Genomic DNA, 6,030 nt, shown 5'->3' with positions numbered 1-6,030 from the left:
AATCTGGTAAAACCCTCTCTGCCCCAGCTGGAAGGTTTCTTGTTGATCCTAAGACTGTTCAAATGAGATTTTCTTCATGTTGCTTGTCTACCTCTGAGCTAATTTGCTTGCTTGTTTTTATTTGAAAGCTTCTGCTAAAACAAACCAGAGGGGGGGGAAAAAAATATTTGGCTGTCTCTGAAACAAAGTTGGTGGAAAATGTTTTGCTCTGCCTGTCAGGAGTTATTACACTCATTTTGCTACAAAGCTTTCCTACTTTTTGAGCAGAGCCAGAAAATTTGGCAGGGAGGCTGTTCTGACATCATGATGCTTTCTGCCATCCTTGAAGAAATTTTCTCAATGCATTTTTTTTTTTTTTTACCATGTATTTCATTAGTGACTTGTCAGAGCTTTACTATGGAAGTGCCTGAGGTTTCCTTAGCTCTGGGCAGACCAGATGTTCCTGTATCAGTGGCAGGGACTGTTCTGGCTGGCCAAGACCTGCTGCTGCTGGCAGGGAGGGATGGAATAAAGGGTGCTAGGCTGAGAGCTGTGTCTCCAGGGCTCTCCATGCCTGCAGGCAGGACACTGGCAAGTGGGAAGGCACAGAAATCAGGGAATGGGATGAAGGGAGAGGCAGCCTGAGGTGAGAGAAGGAACAAGTGGGGGCATGAGCCTTTTTTAGCCAGATGAGCTCTGGAAGTCTCATCACTTCCATTCCAGGGGTGAACAGAAATCCCTGTGAAGGACAATTTGAAAGGCCAAATCCTTTCCCTCCTCTTTGCGGCTGGGACTGTGGACAGGCAGAGGGGGCAGGATGGATGTGTGACACAACAGAGTTCCCTTCACATCAGAGCAGTACAAACCTCACCAAAATCTTTCTTTATTGTTCCTTCTTAATAAAAGGGAGGGTGGCATAAAATAAGGCGAGTTTTGCGAAGGTACAGGCAACATCCAATAGAGTGTTAGAACTTGTAAGGACTAACAAATTTAAATGTGACGAATTTCCACAGTGGACGTGTTTTTTGCTGCTGTTGGTTGGTTTTGTCTTGGGTTTTGTCTTTCTGTGTTGGTTTTGTTTATCTTTTTAATGAAGTTTAAACAGGCTGCAAGTGCACGTGACTGTAGAGATGCCCTCGGTGGGTCATCCCAAGATCTCAGGGATGGTTTTTAAGGGATGCTGTAAGTGGCCAGCTCCTAAACCCTCCCCAGGTTTTCCACAGTTTCACAGGCCCCCCTCAACTGTCATGGCTCCTCCTGTTCCTTGTTGCCCTCATCCATTGAAATTATTGACTGAAAATTTTTGGTGTTTGCCATTTCTCAGTCATCCCTTTGTGTCTCTTTGTGTTTTTTCTTTCTATTTTCCCCTTTGTTATCACCTTTCATAGAATCATGAATTCACTGAATGGTTTGGATTGGAAGGGACCTTTAAGATCATTTTGTTCCAATCCCCTGCCATGGGCAGGGACACCTTCCACTAATCCAGGTTGCTCAGAGCGCCATCCAGCCTGTCCTTGGACACTGCCAGGGATGGAGCAGCCACAGCTTCTCTGGGCAACCTGTGCCTCCCTTACAGGAAATAATTTCTAATTTCTTCCTGATATTCCATCTAAACCCACTCTCTGTCAGTGTGAAGCCATTCCCCCTTGTCCTGTCCCTCCAGGCCCCTGTCAAGAGTCTCTCTTTGCATTAAAAGGATCCATGTCTGGGTTGCCTTAAAGAAGCAGAAGCTTTTTCCTTCCACACAGTCTTACAGAGCATATAAGGCACTGATCATTTCCTGTGCCACTCAGAAAACATTGCAGCACCACCTAAAACCATCAGAGGTGCCACTGGCAGCATGTGCAAGCTGCTCTCAGCCAATACTCCTTGCAAGGGCATTCTGGACTTGGGCTAAAATCATTTTCCTCACTGTAGGTTTGGAAAGAGGGGATGGGCACCCAGATATAGAGGCACCAAATTGCCACAGCAGAATTCTCAAGAATCTCTTGTCATTTTGGAAATAATGCCTTTCTCTTGCATGGAAGTAGGGCTTTGTTGAAATATTAGGGTTTTGGTGTGAGCCAAAGTTACATGAAAGGATTGGAGCAGAAGGAACTGGGAAATGAGGAAGGATAGAACAGCAAATTAAAAGGCTGGGGGAAGACAGGACGTGGGAAGGAGGATGGGACATGGACAGGATGGAAGAATAAACACTTGGAACCAGCTCAGGACCTCTAGGATGGAAATAAATTACAGAATGGAAATTAATATTGGAGTGCAGGAGCAAAAGGGGTTGAACAGACCCACAAGAGGACAAAATTCAGCTGAAGCACGAACAGAGCTGTCAAAGCAGTTGCACCTGATGCTGCAAAACTTGGCACAGTACTTGTACACCTCAGTCATTTTAAGCTGCCTAGCAAAGGGCTGTGAAACCCTCCATCTTTCCCTGGGGAGAGGTCTGCATGCTGCTGTCACTGCCTGGCACAGTCCTTCACTTGCTCACACACCACAGGGTTGTGTTGTGGACCTAAAAACCATGACAGGATGTTTTTCCTCCTGTGATAAAGGGGAGCCTGAAGTCCCTGAAACACATCCACAGCATCTCCCTGGGAAAGGGCATCTGAAAAAACCCCAATGTATTTACATGAGAAATACTTAAGGGATTTCAAAATAAAGGTTTAGAAGTTGCTTATCTGTAGATAGAATTCTGGGGGGAATCCCAAGACAAACACTGTATTTAAGGCACTTTAGGTTAACAGAAGTACTTGAAAGCTAGGAAATATTTGTGTGGAAGTATCTGGTGCAGCCTGTTTAGCCTTCCACTCCTCCATTTACCAGTATTGTCACAAAATCTTCAGTTATACCATTATCTAAGTTTTGCCAGTACAAGAATTTGTCCTCATTCAACACACAGGAAGGACAGCATTCCAGGAATAGTCTGGGTTGATCCAGGGCATGAGACTGTCACCTTCACTTTGTGGAAGTGCACTTTTTCCTCCATCAGCCAGCAGTGGCACAAGCACCCTTTTCAAAGGGCAGCAGGGAGACAGCTCAGGTCCTGGCTGCATGGGGATCTGAGCAACCTGGGCTAGGGGAAGATGTCCCCCCTGCCCATGGCAGGGCTTTGGAATAGGATTTGGAAGGGCCTTTAAGATTTCTTCCAACCCTGGCCATTCTATTATTCTAGTACTGGGATGGAGGTTTTCCCATCAGAGAATATTCAAGGTTACTTCTGTTTCGAGAAAACTGGGATTTTTTTTATCCCTGCTCATTGGTGGTGATGCATGAAATCATTATGGATATGTGGGTATTGTTAGATGCCCAGCCCTCCTCACCTTGTCTGCTTCTTTGAGATCTGCAGTTACACAAACTGAGAATTTTGTATTTTCTTCCCTCTTGGAGTGCAAAACAAATAGGAGAGCCAAGGTTTCGTTGCCCATATGCACTGAAATCAGTGCTCTTTCCTACCCTGAGTGATTGTGGCATTCTGTGAGATGCCATGTTTCAAACACAGGCCTTCACTTGGACTAGAATAAAGAGGCTGAAGGCACTCAGGGATCTGACCATGAGCATTTGATGCTGCAGTAGTTGATTCTCTGATGCTTGGAAGATGTTAATAAACATCCTTCAGGCTTCTCCTGCTTTCTGGTGAGAGTACAAACCAGGAGAACTCCTGTTTCCAAATGGTATGCCTAACAGCTCCAGGGCTCAAGCTAATTCTGCTTCCTCCCCTGTTCAGCACTCTCATTTATAGATTTATGGCTCTGAGTAAGAAGGGAAGTATGAAGTTGGCTGTAATTGGTACTGTGCATAAGTGTAAATTACCATTTCAAATGGGGATGCTCTGCCAGCTATTGCTTTTTTTTTTTTTTCATTTTCCCTGTCTATTGCTCTTTTTAGACTGTGGGGATTTGTTTGATGTGTAGAATATTTTGGCTCCTGAGAAATGATTCCTACCCCAGGGCCTCCAGCCTGTGGGAGGTTCTGTTGTGCCTCCCAGGCTATGCATTAAGGTGCTGATGGATGATTTTAGAGGTGCATTGATCACCAAAATATACTGCAGGTATGGAAGGTGTTTTTCTTGTTCCTCCATTTGATGGGGGTGCGTGTTACAAGATGTCACCTGGGCAAAGCATGTCAAGCTGTTCTGCTGAAGGCCCAGTGCTCAGCCAGCATCCCCAGCATGTCCTGGGTAGCCTTCAGCCCCAAAAGGAGTTCTGGAAAAGGAATATGGAAAGTATTTTGCTACTGGGCTGCAAGCAAGTGAAGAAATTGTAATAAGGTTATAGGGATGAGAAGCTCCATAACTGGGAAAAGTACCTGACTGTGGGAAGCAGAAGATAGGGGGAGCACAGGAGCCATGGAGGAGGGAATTGGAAAGTTCAGGAGATGCTGAGGTGACTGGGAAATGCAGGAAGACAAGAAAGGGGCTAAGAAGTTTTGCATGCCCTAGCTGCAAACCTGGATTCCCACTTGAGATATCTCAGTTTTGGAGTGAGGGTCTCTGGGTTTGGCTTTCCTGAGAAAATGCTACACAGACACAATTTTTTGGCAGCTGCAGTGCTGATCACATCAAATCTTGCAAAAGGGAGCTAAAGGAAATCCAAAGGGTGGCAGTGCTACCCAAAATGCTCAGCCAGTTTTGGGGTGCATCCAAAGGAATGGTTGAAACTGAACTCCTGTGCTGCAGATTGACAGTGCCTGTATGGACCAGGCCTGGAAGGACAATGTCCCTGCAGCCTTGGAGCAGGATGAGAGCCCAGAACTGGGTGTCCTGTGCTAGCCAGAACGATTTCCCCCGTGAATCTCTGATCTCTGAAGGGATTTTTGTGCACCTTGGCATTAATGACCTGTGGGAGGGTGTGGTCATCGTCAACTCTTGAACCATAGCGAGGTGCCAGAGCTGAGCTGGGAGATGTGATCACAGCCACTGCCTCAAAGAGGAGCTGAATGGCACCCTGAGGTGGCACTGGCCTTGTGGTGTTGGCTTCAGAGCCAGCACCCAAATCCCCTCCCAGGGAGCATTGTGGCACAGCAGTGTGGCTTTTGGGGAGCTGTTCTTGTCCTTCCCGACATCTCCAGGTCCTCTTTGCCTGCAGCTCTGCAAACTGTGTGCCATGGAGAGCTGCTGGGCCAGCAGGATCTGCAGGGAGGCGGGATGGGATGGGTTGGGCATTGGTAATGTGAAGCCCAGAGCTGTGGCAGCATGGAATGTCTGTGTGGGCTGGAAAATGGTCCTGTACGCCGTGCTGGAGCTCCATACCCCAATTATGTATAATATGAAACAAAAATACTCTTCCTTGCGTGACAGGCATCTCCCCATAAATGAAAAAATATGTTTTCTTCTGTAATAGTCATCTTCAATGCTAATGAGCAAGAAAGGGAAGGGGATTAAGTGACATTTAATTAATATTCACCTCCATCCTGAGAACAGAGCCAAAGAAAGCAGCCATAATCAGCTGGTCAAAATGTCCAGAGCCTGAACCAGGAATTGCCAGCTAGTTAGGAGGGACTGGGAAGGAGGGAGGCGTAAAAAGGAGAATGTTTTCCTCTCTATCCGTGCTGCTAAGAGATGGTGTAGGCTAAGCACATGGCTTGCAGCCAGCAAAGGCATCAGATGCTGCAATGATAAAAGCCTGGTTAATAACATTTAGCTCCGACAAAGGGCTTTCAAGGGAAAAGACAGACTTTTGTCCTGGGAAGGATGGAAGCAGAGTCACCTGTTAGCCCATCTCCTCTCTTTCAGGAGAAAGTACAATGTCGTGAGTTTCTCTGCGCTTCCAAATGCCGAGCGTGACAGGGATGGGGCAAACCACAGGTTTCTAAAGCCAAAAAGAGCTGGTAGTCTGATTGCTTGTGAAATGCAGATTCTGATTTTGGGAAAACTTAATGCTGGCTATGTGGTGATGGATCAAAAAATTTAAAAAAAAAAAAAAAAAACAAAACAAACAAAAAAAAACCCACAAGCTCAAGTGTTTGGTATGTGGGAAAAGAGGCAAACTCGATCCATCCCACATAAGGAGAGAAACTGCATTTACCTGCATCTTTCCCCAGATCACCGTGACAGGT

Source organism: Lonchura striata, chromosome 1A (genome assembly GCF_050655825.1).
Source record: "Lonchura striata isolate lonStrDom1 chromosome 1A, ASM5065582v1, whole genome shotgun sequence".
NCBI lineage: Eukaryota > Metazoa > Chordata > Aves > Passeriformes > Estrildidae > Lonchura > Lonchura striata.
The sequence above is the reverse complement of the archived record's forward strand: the minus strand, read 5'-3'. Positions refer to the sequence as shown.